The sequence below is a fragment of the Geotrypetes seraphini genome, chromosome 14, assembly GCF_902459505.1.
Source record: "Geotrypetes seraphini chromosome 14, aGeoSer1.1, whole genome shotgun sequence".
Taxonomy (NCBI): Eukaryota; Metazoa; Chordata; class Amphibia; order Gymnophiona; family Dermophiidae; genus Geotrypetes; species Geotrypetes seraphini.
In genome coordinates, this window is record NC_047097.1 from 25,934,703 (window position 1) to 25,951,404 (window position 16,702).

The window sequence follows — 16,702 nt, forward strand, 5'->3', positions numbered from 1 at the left end:
ATTGATCTTCGAGCACATAATAGGCATTCAGAGCATGTAAGCATTTTTTTGAATCACATTATCTGTCTGTCCATATTGGATGTTGTGTTGACAGTATAATTTCAGACAGTCATTGTAGTCTGCAGTTTCCCTGGGTGCATGTTGTCTAATATATACTGGAAGCATATTTCACTCTGCAGGTCCCACACACGAGAAGATACCAGATCTTATTACTTTACATTACAGTAGAGATTTCTGATCCACCATTACCTTGCGGTTCAAGGTGGGTTACAAAAGAGATAAAAAACGGAGGGTCAAAATGGAAGAAAATTTGTCCTTTCTAGAGAGGTAAAGAGTAGGTCATGTAGTTTCTGTGTGGCGGGAAGAGGGAGGGGGGAAGGACGGTAAGTTTAAGTTAGGGCTGTTTCAGGAATTTCTTGAAGACTGTAGTTTTTATTTCTTTTCTGAACGTCTTGTAGTCTGGCATCGTTATCAGTAGACTGGAGATTTGGTTATCTAGTTTAGCTGCTTGAGTGGCCAGGAGGCCATCGTATAGTTTTTTCCGTTTTATTTCTTTGATTGAGGGGTGTGTGAATGGGGGGGGGGGGTTTATGTCTGATTGAGGTGGTTTGGATGAGGCGCTTGTTCAGGTAGGTTGGGCTGTCTCCGTTTAAGGCTTTAAATAACATACAGTAGAATTTAAATAGTATTCTTTCTTTGATTGGTAGCCAATGTGAGATCTTATAGTCCCAGAAGTTGCATTGGACAGTTTAAAAATGGTCTTTTACAATTACTAATTTATTGTGTTCTTGGGGAGGTGGGTTCAACTTTCAATATAGCTTTCTGTGGCCCCCAGCTACAAACCCACCTTAGATTAATTACGAGTCTACTAGGGACGGAGAAATTACACCTGCATACAGTATATGTAAATTGCTTTGAAGAACGGTAGTATACCAAGTCCACGAACCCATGACTGGATTAACCTGCCAATGAGAAAAAAAAAAAAAATAAAGGAGCCTCTTGGCCCATTCGAATCCTTATCTTTTGAATCATGACACAGAGATCATTCTTCTTATGTCATTTTTTTTCTCAGATCATGCCCTTTAGATCTCAGGGCTGAGGAACGACCTCGTTCAAGCAACGGGACCAATTTAAACAATAGCAGAAAGTCTATCCAATATCTCCCTTTTCAAACCAAGCGCGTCGTCTAAGAAAGAATTCTTTATAAACCAGCTAGGGATTTCCATTGTGTCCTATTGTGTGTAAAAAAAAAAAAAAAAAAAAAATCTAACTGCTCTTCATGCAGACATGTCTTATAGAAAATCTTTGTCTCCAAGCAGCATTCTGAATGATTTAAGATATTCTCTCTTGAATACTACTCGCTCTGCCCGCGCTTTGTTAATAAGTCTGATAAAACAGGAGCCATATAAACGGCAGAGTCAGATTGTAGCGAGGAGTAGAAAATGATGTGTACGGGCTTTGTGTAGATAATTATAGCACTGTCAGACTCTTGGCTTCGGACTGAATTTTCTTGCTTTGATAAACCCTTGCTTCTCTCTCCTCAGCCTGGTACACTTTAGAGCAGTGTTCTTCAACCATTGGTCCATAGAAATTTCCTGCCGGTCCACAGGGCCAGCACGTGCATCAGGCCCAAAACAGTGTTCTTCAACCGCTGATCCGCGGCGTTATCTTCGAGCCAGCTCCCTCTTCCTAACTGATTCAGTGCACAAAGCCACGGGTAGTGGCTCCTACATGCGTCCTGCGCCTGAACCGGAAGCCTTCTCTCTGATGTTGCAACGTCAGAGGGAAGGCTTCCAGATGAGGCACGGGACGTGCAAGGTGCAATTAGTACTATTATGGGGGGCGGTGTCTGGGTCTGGCCCACATCTTAGCCCAGTGTTCTTCAACAGCCGGTCCACGGATCAATGCCGGTCCACAGAATAATTCTTTTATTTCTGCCGGTCCATAGGTGTAAAAAGGTTGAAAAACACTGCTTTAGAGAACGTATCTATTCATGTGCACAACACACCAGACAGGCAGTTCTCCTTCATCTGCTTCTTTTCATCGTTTTTGGACAAAGACCCAGCAAATGATATAGTAACATCTCTCCTCTCGTCATCCGCACTCTACAAGCTCTGCTTTATACATTTCTGCTTAGGCAGAAGTAACCGATGGCGATGTCTGCTTTTTGCCTCCCACACACCCAAGCTTATTTCTATATTAATTTTGATTTATATCCTGTCCTCCCAGATGAGCTCAGAACGGGTTACAAGTTTACATAACAACATGGAATAGGGTATAGTAATGTAGGGCCTGACAGTACATTTTAGGTCGTGACATGACAGGGCAATAGATTGGAGGGGGGGGGGATGATAGTAGTCAAAAGCATGGCGGTACTTAATATGTTTATGTTAATTTAAGATTTGCTATTCCGCTCCTGCATTTTAGTGACATGAATTTAGGATAATACTACTTCATTCACATGATGCAGGGTGATTTCCTGAGCATATTGTATCTACGATCTCAGTGCTGAATTGCTCTGCATGGAATTCCTTTGTTTTAATAATGAAGTTCATTGGTAAATATTTAAAATGTATAAAATGATCATTAGAAAAATTGTAAATACAACCAAGGACCGAGAGAATGCATAGTAGTTAAAACAAATGAATCAATTACATAGCTCTTGTATCTGCCAGATTACAGGAGGCAGCTAATGATTGAAAATAGAGCATGAAAAATAAGCAAATGCTCGGTATTCAACTCATTGCAGTTAAGGAAAAGCAAGTACAATCTGTTGTGTAGCAAACAGAAAGTATTTGCATATGGTAGACTAACGTGAATGTTGCCAGGCCGCCATCAATCAGACAGATCCAGTTGGATGCAGGGGTGCTATAGATAGACTGCTGGTACCAATCTGGCTTGCAGTGTCTCAAACGGAAGTGGCGAAGTGGTTGGAGCTACAGCCTCAGCACCCTGGGGTTGTGGGTTCAAACCCCATGCTGCTCCTTGTGGCCCTGGGCAAGTCACTCAGTCCTCCATAGCCCCCGGTACGTTAGATGGATTGTGAGCCCACTGGGACAGATAGGGCAAATATTTGAATACCTGATTGTAAAACCGCTTAGATAATCTGGATAAGCGATATATAAAAATCTAATACACTTAGGGCTTCTTTTACAAAGGTGCGCTAGGGTTTTTAGCGCACGCACAAAATTATCACGCGCTGTAGCATGCGGTAGCCGAAAATCTACAGCCTCATCAAGGAAGAATCAAGAGTATGAATGGGCTCAACCACAGACCCTTAAGCCTTGCATTGAAGAATGTTGGTGTAGAAGGACTGAGGTTGAGATAGACACGTAAGAATGACACAGGATTGTTTCCCGCGGTTATCCGCGGGGACGGGAATGGTGCTGAATTATGTCACCGTGTCATTCTCTACAAAGGAAGTGTTCATCCTCCTGTAAAGGTTATTGGTGAGGCCCCACTTGGAGTATTGTGTCCAGTTTTGGAGGCCGTGCCTGGCCAAGGATATAACAAGACTTGAAGCGGTCCAGAGGAAAGCGACCAAAATAGCAGGGGGTTTGCGCCAAAAGAAGAGACTGGAAGACCTCAACGTGTGTAGGAGGAGAGAAGGGCCAGAGGTGATACGATACAGACGTTTAAATATTTGAAAGGTATTAATATGGGCCAAATCTTTTCAAATTGGTAAAACTAGAGGACATACATTGAGGTTGACGGATGGTAGACTTAAGAGTGTAGTGGAGGTGGTGGAGAGGAAAACGGTGACGGAATTTTTAAAAAAGCGTGGGATGAACACAGAGGATCGCAAATTAGAATATAAATGAGCAAATGTTCACAGTCTCAGTCCCGCAAAGCAGATGGTTTGGATAGGCTGGAGTAAGCTTCAATGGCATCTCTAGTAGTTAAAACCTAAGGACAGTACTGGGTAGACATTTAAGGTCTATGGCCCATAAATAACAAAGGAAAAAGAGACATTTTAATCATGAAATTGTAATGCGTGCGACCATTCAGGTTGGTACACCGTCAAAAACGTCGCGTTCGCTTCGGCCCACTAATCCCTTCCTTGAAAATTATTGGAACTCATCGACATGATATGTTCTCAGTAATGGCTCCGCAACTATGGAATACCTTGCCTCAACATATAAGAGAGAAAAATGATTTGAGTCGTTTTAAAAGTAACTTAAATAGTTTTTTTTTAAAAGATGCTTTTAATCTTTATTATGTTCAAAGTTTTTTTTTAGCTTTTCCTCAGTTTTCACTCTCCCCTCCCTAATGTTCTTTCTATTCATGTTCTCTTCTTTTTTTCTAAAAGATTGAATTGTAGTTCTGCCCTTTCTTACTTTATGTATCTATTAGTCTATAAGTCCGTCAGTCTAACCTATTATTTTAAAAATTAAATGGTATATTTATCGCATGCCTATACTTTTTATTAAAGTTGTATTTTTCTTAGTAAATTAAATAAGCGATTCATCCAACCAAAATAAAACTTGAAACTTGACAGTCCTGCAGTGACATTTGCACGCAGGACATAAGCATTCCACCGCTTCTGCTGCTTTTAAGGCTTTCCATTAGCGCTGTGAGGGGGGTGGGGGGAAACCCCCCCACTACATTTACAAGTCCTCGCGTTCACGTTGGGGGGTAACCCCCCCCCAGAACACAGAAAACTTCCATTTTCCTTTCCGTTTTCGCTGTTGGGGAGTTTTCAGTATAGTGGGGGGAAGGGGGGGTGTTCCCACCCCCCCAAACGGGAGCGTGAGGACTTCTAAATGTAGTGGGGGGGTTCCCCCCCAAACCCCCCTCACAGCACTAATGGAAAGGCTTAAAAGTTGTGGAAGCGGCAGTGCGCACATGTCCATCCCTAGTGATGAACCTGTCATAGTTAAGTCCAGGACTAAACCAGTACCCAGAGGTAGGAAACCAGCTGAATATAGAGCCTCGGAGGCTGCAGAAGTCAGGGCTGCTTATCCTGAAGGAAATGAGCTTGACTCTGACCCACAACCCATCCTTGAGTTAGAACCTGTCAGGAGAACAAGTTCCCATGGAAAGTTCAGTCAGTTCCCAAGCTGCTATATGCCCAGTGAACTGAGAGGGAGCTAGAGAGCAGACAAACCTGTGCCCCAGCCAGCAAGGGAGTGGCTTTAACAGCTTAAAACATCTCTCAAAGAGTGTGAAGCAGGCAGCTTAGGAAGACCTGGCAGATAGGACTCTCCTGGCCAGGCACCAAACAAGAGCCAATAGAGTGGGAAGGCCCTGAATCACAGAGTACTCCAGAGCTGGAAGCCCCAGAAGAAAGCATGGAAATAGCAGCATTTGAAATGCCTGGGGCTGAACCAGAACAAATGGGTGTGAGTTTGGCAGTTTCTTGCCAGTGACTGGATGTTTTTGTTGAGACAGTTTGCTAAATGAAGTAGCTCCCAAGAACTGTATTGAAGGTTTTTTTTTTTTTTTTGTTTTGTTGCATAGAGTGGGGGCAGTAATAAAGGTGTGCACAGCCCTGATTGATTTGTTATGCATCAGCTGGGACTGATTGTGCAGTGAGAGAGAAAGCTGGTGTGTGGTTTTTTTGTGGTTTTGTTTGTTGCCTTGGAACTGAGGTGGATTATGGCAACAAAGTGAGTCCCAGAATTGTGGGGCAGGGTTCACCGACTATCTTGGGTAGGGATTTTGTGGGTGCTTGTTAAAAGCTTTTTGCTAGTGTGAACCCAGCAATTTTGTTCCAGTTGCCATGGCCTAGAGAGGCAATAGTTTTGAAAACTTGCAGGACTGAGTTAACAGAAACCAAGGTCTCTAGGAAGAGGAATGGAATTGGTTGGTTTTTGTTTTTTTTCTTTTTCCTTGTCTGGGACTTTATAAAGTTGCCCAGGAGCTTATCCTGAACTCTTTGTGTTACTTACCTGGGAGAAGTGCTTGAATTTTGGAATACAAGTTGGCTACTATGAACTGTTGGATATTGGAGTCAAAGCCAGTGAATTAGGTTTTTTACTCACTGATGAATTATTAAAATTGAGTAGCAGTCAGTGCAGAAAGCCTGGTGATATTTTTTTTGCCTGAACTGAATTACAAGGGAATTGCAATTGTCTGAAGCATTTTGGTGGTTTTGTTTTTTTTTTTTCTTTTCTAAACCAGAGAACTTTATTGGTTTTGTAGGTTCTCTCTCCTTGGGAATCACGCCAGGGTCCGTGCTGCCACCTCTCGGCGGTCCCCTGCAATCTTCTTGTGGCCCTGGCAGGTGTGACAACGCATATGTCAGGGGTAGGGAACTCCGGTCCTCGAGAGCCGTATTCCAGTCGGGTTTTCAGGATTTCCCCAATGAATATGCTTGAGATCTATGTGCATGCACTGCTTTCAATGCATATTCATTGGGGAAATCCTGAAAACCCAACTGGAATACGGCTCTCGAGGGCCAGAGTTCCCTACTCCTGGCATATGTCCTGCGCACAAATGTAAGGGTAAGGGATGGTTCGGGGCGGCACCTTGTGCGGAAGTAGGCCTTTGATGGCAGGAGGGAGTGGGCATGCCTCCTGCCATTTCGCTCCTGTGGGGGGAGGTGGTCGGCATGGCAGGAGGGAGTGGGCATCCTTTCTGCCATTTTTTTCTTGTGCGGGGGGGTCACCATGGCAGGAGGGAGAGGGAACCCCTCCTACCGTTTTGCTGCTGCAAGGGGTGGTGGTTAGCATTGTAAGAGGGAGTGGGCATCTTTTTTTTCTCATGAGGGGGATGGGCATCATGGCAGGAAGGAATGGGTGTCCCTCCTGCCAATTTTAACTAGTGTGATTCCCAGTGCCACATTCATCGGGGCTCATTGGGGAAGGCACTCATCAGTGAGTGGGGGGATATTGTGCGTGTTTAACATGCACAGCATCTGTGCCCATTTAAAAAAAAAAAAAAAAAAAAAGTTTTGTGCCCCGAACAGCTGAGTGGCAGGAGGCTTTCCCCTGCCCCTCTCCTGTTCAGGCTTCTCCTGCCGGCTCTCACAGCGATGAATCCGATGGAAGAGTCGGGGATTATGATGAACCTCCGCGCGACTCATTTGCATGCAATCCTTTTAGTGCATGAATAATTCCTAATTGTAGGGAAACAAGATTTTATGTATGCATAATTGTATGCGGTATATACTTTGTTTAATAAATAAATTGACCAAAAATCAGATTGGAGCAGACCCACACGGTCTTACCGATCCTCTTTAGTGAATCTGGGCCTGAGTCTGAGACTGTGTTTTTTGCTCTGGTGTTTCCTGGTCCATTTAACATCCCAATGTCCATTTCTAGGCTCTCCTGTCATGATCTGCTCCAGTGCCAATGACATGATGAAGAAAGGTCAACGTTTCTGCATAAAAAGCTGAACCAGGCTTTTGCCTCCCTGGTGAGTACCATCTAAGGGATTTTCCCTTTAGCAGACAGCTTGTATACAATCTTGGATAATGGCTTTTGGATGCTCTGAGGAATGCTTGTAAGATTATTTTCTCTGTTTTGGTGCAATAGTTGTTATTCTGTACATAGTTATCTCTCTTCAATTACCTTAGAACAGGAACACTGCAAAGTCAAGAACAGTAAGAGTCAAGGTTTAATGGTTGGGCTTTATGTACAGGCGTTGGTGTTTCTTGATGAGCCATTTGCTTGATCAAACACAACAATGGAGTTGTGAGGATAAGATGTCTAGTGAACAGCCACGGGTAGATGGTTCAATAGTCACTTTATTGATAAATGTGCCACAAGGGCTCATAGACTAGACACTGGCAGTGGTTCGGCGTCTGTGCCTTTATCAAGAGTCTGTCTTGAATATTTTACACAGTACGCACAGGCACTCGGGTAAAAACGCTGGTGAGATGTCATTGGAGACAATGAAAAAAACTAGTGTCCAAAGCGTAGCTCGACATCACGGAAATTTGCTTTATCACCAGAGATAATAACCGCAGATGAGCCTTGAAATGACCTTATGATTTGCGCTTTCACCTACTCTTTGTTGTCGGGGAAGCTTTGCTTTGGCATTCATTTTCTGGCCAACCAAACCTTTTCTGGTTTGTTTAAAAGATCGAAACGAGTACAAATGCCATTCACCAAGCCGCTTAGCTGTCAGTCAGGAACTTATATTACTATAGGCAAGGTGTCGCATTGGTATTATAACAAGGTTAGTGAGTGACAGCTTTAACAGTGAGAATATTAAATTATTTTTTATTAAAGAAGGCACCCAAAAATCGTGGCTTGGAAAGACTTGCCTTGTAAACTGATTAATCTGAAATCTAAGATTATGCTTTTAACCCTGTGTGACCTTGAGCTGGCCTGGCTGGTATCAGTGCATTCTCTAATGGCTTACTAAGCCAGGAGCTTTCATATTTAATGAACGACGATCCATCATTATACATTATTCTGTTTGTGAGTACTGCAACTGACTAACACAAAATCTTAAAGTATAAGGCAGCTTTTATGATATGGAATGGTGATTTCTGACAATACAAATGTTTTCACTTTAAAGGCAAAATATTCTTGCAATAAAATGCTAATTTAACGAGTATTTTTGTGTACTAAATTGTCCTACGCGGTATCAGTTGATTGCTAGTATGGGGAAGGGGAAAGGGGACTGAGACTTGTATACCGCCTTTTTGAAATTACACAACCACACTCAAAGCAGTTTACATATATACAGGCCCTTGTTTTGTACCTGGGGCAATGGAAGATTAAGTCATAAGGAGCAGCACTGGGATTCAATCCCACAACCTCTGGGTGCAGAGGCAACAGCTCTACCACTAGGCCACTAAAAAACAAATCTTATACACCATAGTTGATCTAGTTATAATTAAATATGCAGTATAGAGACTATATAATTCTGTCCTACTTGTGGATGCTTCTCTCTCGGAAGTTAAGAACACCTATCATTTATAAATAGTACAGAAGAATATAGATAATAATCTATACTACTACTACTTATCATTTCTATAGTGCTACTAAATTGCATTGATATTATATATGATATAAAAGTACGTCATACATTGACATGATGTTCATTTCTGTCAGTATAGTTAAGAGGGATGTGCATGGAAAACAATAACACAAGCAGACCTGCTATGTTACTTAGAGTAGACTACTGCAATTCCTTGTATTCATATTACTGATGAAGAATGTGGGAGATTGCAGCTAATCCAAAATATGGCTACCAGATTAATTTTCTGGCGAAGCAAATCCAAGAGAGTTATCCCACCCTTAAGGAAACTATACTGGCTGCCCATAAGAAAAATAATTCAGTACAAAATTGCGTGCATGGTCCACAAAGCCATTTATGGGGAGAATTCCAAAGTACCAATCTCGGACATCATGATTACAAACTCTTTTTTCAACTCGAGATCAATGCAACCTTTTAAGCCAAACTTCTCTTTACCATTACATATACTCTTAATGAAATTATATGAATCCACCTTTGCATTCGACTGGACACATATTACAACTTTAGGAAAATGCTAAAGACTCATTTCTTCTCTTTGAACATATAGCTCAAAATGCAAAGACAGTCTACCTCCTCAATCTATATCCCATTGTTCATGATCACGGGTTAGAAATTTTATTGTAAACCACATTGAATCCTTGTCGAAACTTACGGTATAGAATAAAATGTATGGTTTGGTATTTTTAGACTATTTTGTGTCTGTTTCACACATTTACAGTACTAAAAATGTTTTAATAAGTAAAGATTGAATGCACATTTATTTGTTGGCTAACCTGTTTTAAATAGATTTTGAGACCTTTTTGTTAAGTTGCGGTGAGCATTAATTCATGCTTACTAGGGCTACATTTCGATTAAAATTAAAGGCAGAGTATAGCAGCAATCCATGGTGGGGGGGAGGGAGCACAGGAGGGGACTGGGGAGCCATGAATTTCTTCTACTTCCTCCCCACATTAGGCATCATACCTTTGCTGGTGGGGATGCTGAAGCCCAGCCAATCAAAGAAACCCGTTGCCAAAGCTACCTCCTTGTACTGCCTCAAGACCGGGAAAGTCAACGGGGTGCCTCCAGCTGCTGATACAGGCACTCTCTGAACATGCTCAGTTCATTCACAAACTGAGCATGCTTGGGGTGTGCAAGTGTCAGTGGCTGGAGGCCTGTCGCTGACTTCTCTGCTCTTAAAGAGGAAAGGGGGTGACTCGGGCAGCAGAAAGAGGTCATTTGGAACAGTGTATACCATCTAGGCTAAAACCCTGTACCATTTGAAAGGGACTGATGCATTTCAGTCAGAGGGGGATGCCATTCATATTTTCCGGCAAACCAGATGCAGTTTGCAGAGTATTACAATTTGACTTCAGTGAACTGTCATCAAGCTGGTTGCTACTATTCCATCAAGGTACTGATAAATGAACTTTAACATTTATTATTTGGTAATAGTAAGTACCACAAAGTATGCGTCGGGATCTAGGAAGGGTCGATACGGTTTGGTTAGATCATTGGACAAATTTCTTGAACAGTATAGTTAGTTATCCCAGGACAAGCAGGCAGGTATTCTCACTAGTGGGTGATGTCATCCGACAGAGCCCCGATACGGACATCTTGAAAGCATGTCTTGCTTGAAGAAACTTAGAAGTTTCGAGATGCCCGCACCGCGCATGCGCCAGTGCCTTCCCGCCCGATGTACCGGGCGTGTCTCCTCAGTTCTTTTCTTTCCGCGGAGCTGAGAAGTTATCTTCAATCTGCGCTGACTGAATTTCAGTTTTTCTTTGCCTTCTTTGACCCGCGTTTTGGTTTATTTCTTTGAATTCACTTTACTTTACTTTATTTAAAAAAAAAAAAAAAAAAAAAGTTCAAAATTATTTCTTCCGGCGGTTCGGCCGGCCCGGCCTCGTGGCTGCGGCCTACCTCTTTCGACATTGCAGCGTCGATTTTCCGGCCTATGTCACGGCCAATCACCGGTTTTAAAAAGTGCAGCAAGTGCCAGCGTGCGATTTCGTTGACGGACCCGCATCGACGCTGCCTTCAGTGTCTTGGTCCGGACCACGTTCCGAAATCGTGCAGGCCTTGTTCCACGCTCACTGCGCGCTCGTTTAAGCGGCGTTGCTTACTTTGGGAGTCGATGTTCAAGATGGAGACTGCCAAGGATCTGTCTGCTTCTACATCTGCTGAGGTTTCACCGATTCGCCCGAAACCTGCATCGACGACTTCCGCATCCGGCATCGTGAAGCCAGCATCGTTTACACCGGCTGCGGCTTCCAGTTCCGCTGCGGCGCCTGCCTCTGTCTCTTCGGTTCAGGTACCGCCTTCCACTGTCCCTCCCGTGGTCATCAAGGTGCCCAAAGCTACTAAGCAGAAGCACTTGGCCGCGAAGGAGCGCGAAGACCGTGCAGGAGGACCCCCTTTCGGTGCGGATCCCTCCATATCGGCTTCGCTTCGATCCCTGCTGGAAGCTCAATTTGTCGAGCTTATGCAAACTATGGGACCCCGGCTTATCGCCAACATTCAGGGTGAAGTCCGAGCACCGGTCCCTGAGGGCGGTCCGCCCCCTCCCCCTCGCCGTTCGATCTCGCTGCTTGACGAGGGGGATCGGCGGAGGGCGGCGGATGCCTCCAGGAGGGCTTCCCTTCCTGATATGCCTCCTTTAGAGCCCATTACTCCTCCAAGGCAACAGGGCGCTGGGACGGTCCCTGATATTCGGAGTCCTGGGCATACTGCATCGCAGGAAGAGTTCTTCCGCACTCCATACCAGACTTGGGTGGCGCTGCGTGAGTCCGCGTCCTTGCCACCTCTGCGATCCACCGCTTCGAGCCCCATCCATTCCTTAGAGGCTTCGGGGGATCGTGCGATGCACAGAAGTTCTCGCTCCCCATCCCGGCACCGGGAGGGGCATCGTTCTCGTCATTCATCTCGACACTCCTCACGTCATTCGGAAGTGTCCCCACAGAAAAAGATGCAACGTTTGGGATACTCATCGTCCGATGTTTCCCAACCGGAGGGACCAGAGTATGAGGAACCATCTACCTCTTATTCTCCATGCCGGTCTCAGCTCTCCCTAGACCCGGAGGCTTCCACTTCGTCTAGTCCGTCTCGGCGGCCGGCCTTGGCGGACCAATTGTCTTTCTCATCTTTTCTCCGACAGATGGCGGATGACTTAGATGTGACTTTGGATACTGGATCTAAATATTCTAAAGAGTATTTGGATACGATGCATTTGCCTCACCCTCCGGCGGAGACTCTTCGGCTTCCTTTGCATAAATTGCTGGACCAGACTTTCATGCGCTGTTTTGAGACACCGTATTCTATCCCTGCGGTTCCCAGCAAGCTGGATGCTCGATACCGCATCGTTCACCACAAGGGGTTTGAGGGAGCTCAACTTTCTCATCAGTCTCTGCTGGTCGAGTCTTCTCTCAAGCGTTCTCACCCTTCCCAGGTCTACGCTTCTGTGCCTCCGGGCAGAGAGGGGAGAACGATGGACAAGTTTGGTAGACGAGTTTACCAAAATTCGATGATGGCAACTCGAGTGCTCAATTACAATTTCTTCTTCTCTTCTTATTTGGATTTCTTCTTGCCGGTCCTCCGCAAGTTCGTCCCTTTCATCGATGCTGAAGCTCGTTTCCAGTTTGAGGAGGTGGTGGCAACCCTGTCCCAGTTGCGGCTGCAGCTGATGCAATCCTCCTACGATGCCTTCGAGCTCTCGGCACGTGCTGCGGCCTGCTCAGTCGCCATGCGTCGCCTGGCCTGGCTTCGCACTATTGATATGGATCCGAACCTCCAAGACAGATTGGCTAATGTGCCTTGTGCGGGAGCGGATCTATTCGATGAGTCTATCGAGACTGTCACTAAAAAGCTTTCGGACCACGAGAAGTCTTTTCAATCCATTCTGCGTCCTAAGCCTAAGCCTCAACAGTCTCGTCCATCTAGACCGCCTCAAATCTACCAGAGGCGTTATCAACCAAGACAGGCTCCCCTAGCGAGACAGCCTGCGAAGAGGCAGCCTCCACAGAAGTCTCAGCAGAAGCCTCAGATGCCGGCTGCACCCAAGGCCACTCAGCCCTTTTGACTCTCTTCCAGGGAGCATAACCGACGTTCTGTCTTCCCTTGTTTTTCCCATCGGGGGTCGACTCCACCATTTTTATCATCAATGGGAGTCGATCACCTCGGACCTTTGGGTCCTTACCATCGTAAGAGAGGGATACTCTCTTCATTTCCAACGGGTCCCCCCGGACCACCCTCCAAGAGAGTATCCTTCCAACTCGATGCAGACCGCTCTTCTTCTACAGGAGGCGCAGGCTCTGCTTCGGCTTCGAGCCGTCGAGCCGGTGCCAGTAGATCAGCAAAACCGGGGGTTCTACTCCCGGTATTTCTTGGTTCCGAAGAAGACGGGCGATCTGCGTCCCATTTTGGACCTTCGAGTCCTCAACAAGTTTCTGGTCAAGGAGCGGTTCCGCATGCTGACCCTTGCCTCTCTCTACCCCCTACTCGAGCAGAACGATTGGTTATGCTCTCTGGACCTCAAGGAGGCCTACACTCACATCCCGATTCATCCGGCCTCCCGCAAGTTCCTCAGATTTCGGGTGGGACATCTACATCTGCAGTATCGAGTGCTTCCATTTGGCCTTTCCTCTTCGCCCAGAGTCTTCACGAAGTGTCTGGTGGTGGTGGCCGCTGCACTCCGGAACATGGGTCTTCAGGTGTTTCCATACCTCGACGACTGGCTCATCAAGGCCCCGTCGGCCCCAGAGGTCATTTCGGCGACCTTGACCACGATTTGTTTTCTGCAGAGCTTGGGCTTCGAGATCAACTTTCCCAAGTCACATCTTCAGCCCACCCAGACTCTCCCCTTCATCGGGGCGGTCCTGGATACCATCCAACTTCGAGCGTTCCTCCCTCCTCAGCGCATGGATGCTCTTCTTCTACTCTGCCAGTCGGTGTCTTCTCGCCCGTCCATCTCAGCGAGACACATGATGGTCCTCTTGGGTCACATGGCATCCACAGTTCATGTGACGCCTTTTGCCAGACTACATCTCAGAATTCCTCAATGGACCTTGGCATCTCAGTGGACTCAGGTCTCCGACCCATTGTCCCGACACATTGTAGTCACTCCTGCTCTACGGCAGTCTCTTCTTTGGTGGATGACCTCTTCGAATCTATCCAGAGGTTTGCTGTTTCACTCTCCTCCCCACCAGAAGGTTCTCACGACCGATTCATCGAACTATGCATGGGGAGCTCATCTGGATGGTCTTCGCACTCAGGGGTTCTGGACCAGTGCGGAACGGCTCCATCAAATCAATCTTCTGGAGCTCAGAGCCATCTTCAATGCTCTTCAGGCTTTTCAACATCTCCTTCACGACATGGTGGTCCTAATTCGCACCGACAATCAGGTCGCCATGTATTATGTAAACAAGCAAGGAGGCACGGGCTCGGCCTCCCTTTGCCAGGAAGCTCTTCGAGTCTGGGATTGGGCGGTCCGCCACAACACCTTCCTCAGGGCTGTCTACATTCAGGGGAAGGACAATGTCTTGGCAGACAAATTGAGCCGTCTTCTCCAACCTCACGAATGGACGCTCAATTCCAAACCCCTTCATCAGGTATTTGCACAATGGGGGACACCTCAGATAGACCTCTTTGCGGCCCCCCACAACTTCAAGCTGCCTCAGTTTTGCTCCAGGATCTACACTCCTCTCCGCCTCGAGGCAGACGCCTTTCTACTGGAGTGGGGGAATCGCTTCCTTTATGCGTTTCCTCCCTTTCCTCTCATTCAGAAGACTCTGGTCAAGTTAAGATCAGACCGTGCCACCATGATCCTGATTGCTCCTCGGTGGCCCAGACAACCTTGGTTCTCCCTTCTACTTCAACTCAGCAGCAGGGAACCAATACTTCTTCCAGTGTTTCCTTCACTGCTTACTCAACATCAAGGTTCACTGCTTCATCCCAACCTGCAGTCTCTCCACCTGACAGCTTGGTTCCTTTCAACATAACCCCTCACCAGTTCTCTCAGGCTGTGAGGGAGGTCTTGGAGGCTTCCAGGAAGCCTGCTACTCGACAATGCTATTCCCAAAAATGGACGAGATTCTCGACCTGGTGTATTTCCAATGCTACAAAACCTCAGAAAGCTTCTCTATCGTCTGTATTGGACTATCTTCTACACCTGTCCCAGTCTGGTCTCAAGTCTACTTCTATACGAGTCCACCTGAGTGCTATTGCGGCTTTCCATCAGCCTCTACAGGGGAAACCTTTGTCTGCTCATCCTGTGGTTTCCAAATTTATGAAAGGACTTTTTCATGTCAATCCTCCTATCAAACCTCCTCCTGTGGTTTGGGATCTCAATGTTGTCCTGTCTCATCTTATGAAGCCTCCGTTTGAACCTCTCAAAACGGCTCCTCTTAAGTATCTCACCTGGAAGGTGGTTTTCCTGGTGGCCCTCACGTCAGCTCGCCGAGTCAGTGAGCTTCAGGCCCTAGTGGCAGATCCACCCTTCACTGTATTCCATCATGACAAGGTGGTTCTCCGTACTCATCCAAAATTCTTACCTAAAGTGGTCTCTGAATTTCACATCAATCAATCCATCGTGCTTCCAGTGTTTTTTCCAAAGCCTCATTCTCATCCTGGAGAATCTGCTTTGCACACTCTGGACTGTAAACATGCTCTGGCTTTCTACTTGGATCGCACAAAGCCACACAGAACTGCACCTCAACTTTTCGTCTCCTTTGATCCAAGCAAGTTGGGACGACCTGTATCGAAGCGCACCATCTCTAACTGGATGGCGGCTTGTATCTCTTCCTGCTATGCCCAGGCTGGATTATCCCTTCCCTGTAAGGTCACAGCCCACAAGGTCAGAGCAATGGCAGCCTCTGTAGCCTTCCTCAGATCGACACCGATTGAGGAGATTTGTAAGGCTGCCACTTGGTCCTCGGTTCATACCTTCACCTCTCATTATTGTCTGGATACTTTCTCCAGACGGGATGGACAGTTTGGCCAAACTGTATTACAAAATTTGTTTTCTTAAGTTGCCAACTCTCCCACCATCCCATTGGGGTTAGCTTGGAGGTCACCCACTAGTGAGAATACCTGCCTGCTTGTCCTGGGATAAAGCAATGTTACTTACCGTAACAGTTGTTATCCAGGGACAGCAGGCAGCTATTCTCACGTCCCACCCACCTCCCCTGGGTTGGCTTCTCAGGCTAGCTACCTGAACTGAGGAGACACGCCCGGTACATCGGGCGGGAAGGCACTGGCGCATGCGCGGTGCGGGCATCTCGAAACTTCTAAGTTTCTTCAAGCAAGACATGCTTTCAAGATGTCCGTATCGGGGCTCTGTCGGATGACATCACCCACTAGTGAGAATAGCTGCCTGCTGTCCCTGGATAACAACTGTTACGGTAAGTAACATTGCTTTCTTTCCTGAATGTTTTGTAGTTGGGCGTCGTGGTCAGCAGATTTGAGAGGCGGTGGTCTATTTGTGCTGCTCTGGTGGCTAGTAGACCGTCGTATATTTTTTTTGCTTTGCATGCCTTTGATTGGAGTGGGTGGGTAAAGTGTGCTTGAGTTCTCCTTTGTCTGGATGTTTTTCCAGATTAGGCGGTTATTCAGATAACTTGGTCCATTTCCATTTAGGGCTTTGAATAGGGTGCAGTAGAATTTGTATTGTATGCGTGCTTGTACTGGGAGCCCGTGTGAATCTTGGAAGGCGGAAGGTAATGTGGTCGTATTTATCAATCTACTTCATTAATTGGTGCCGAACAAATACGTTCTATGGGAGCCCTGCCTTCCC

General features: G+C 46.1%; 1 long non-coding RNA gene across 1 annotated transcript in view; it reads left to right on the forward strand.

The window, feature by feature from the left end:
* LOC117348483 overlaps positions 1 to 16,702 on the forward strand; it is a 71,221-nt gene that overhangs the window by 33,202 nt on the left and 21,317 nt on the right. Inside the window, exon 2 of the long non-coding RNA XR_004536998.1 lies at positions 7,266 to 7,359. This is a non-coding gene — a long non-coding RNA (uncharacterized LOC117348483). The remainder of the gene's footprint in view (positions 1 to 7,265; positions 7,360 to 16,702) is intronic.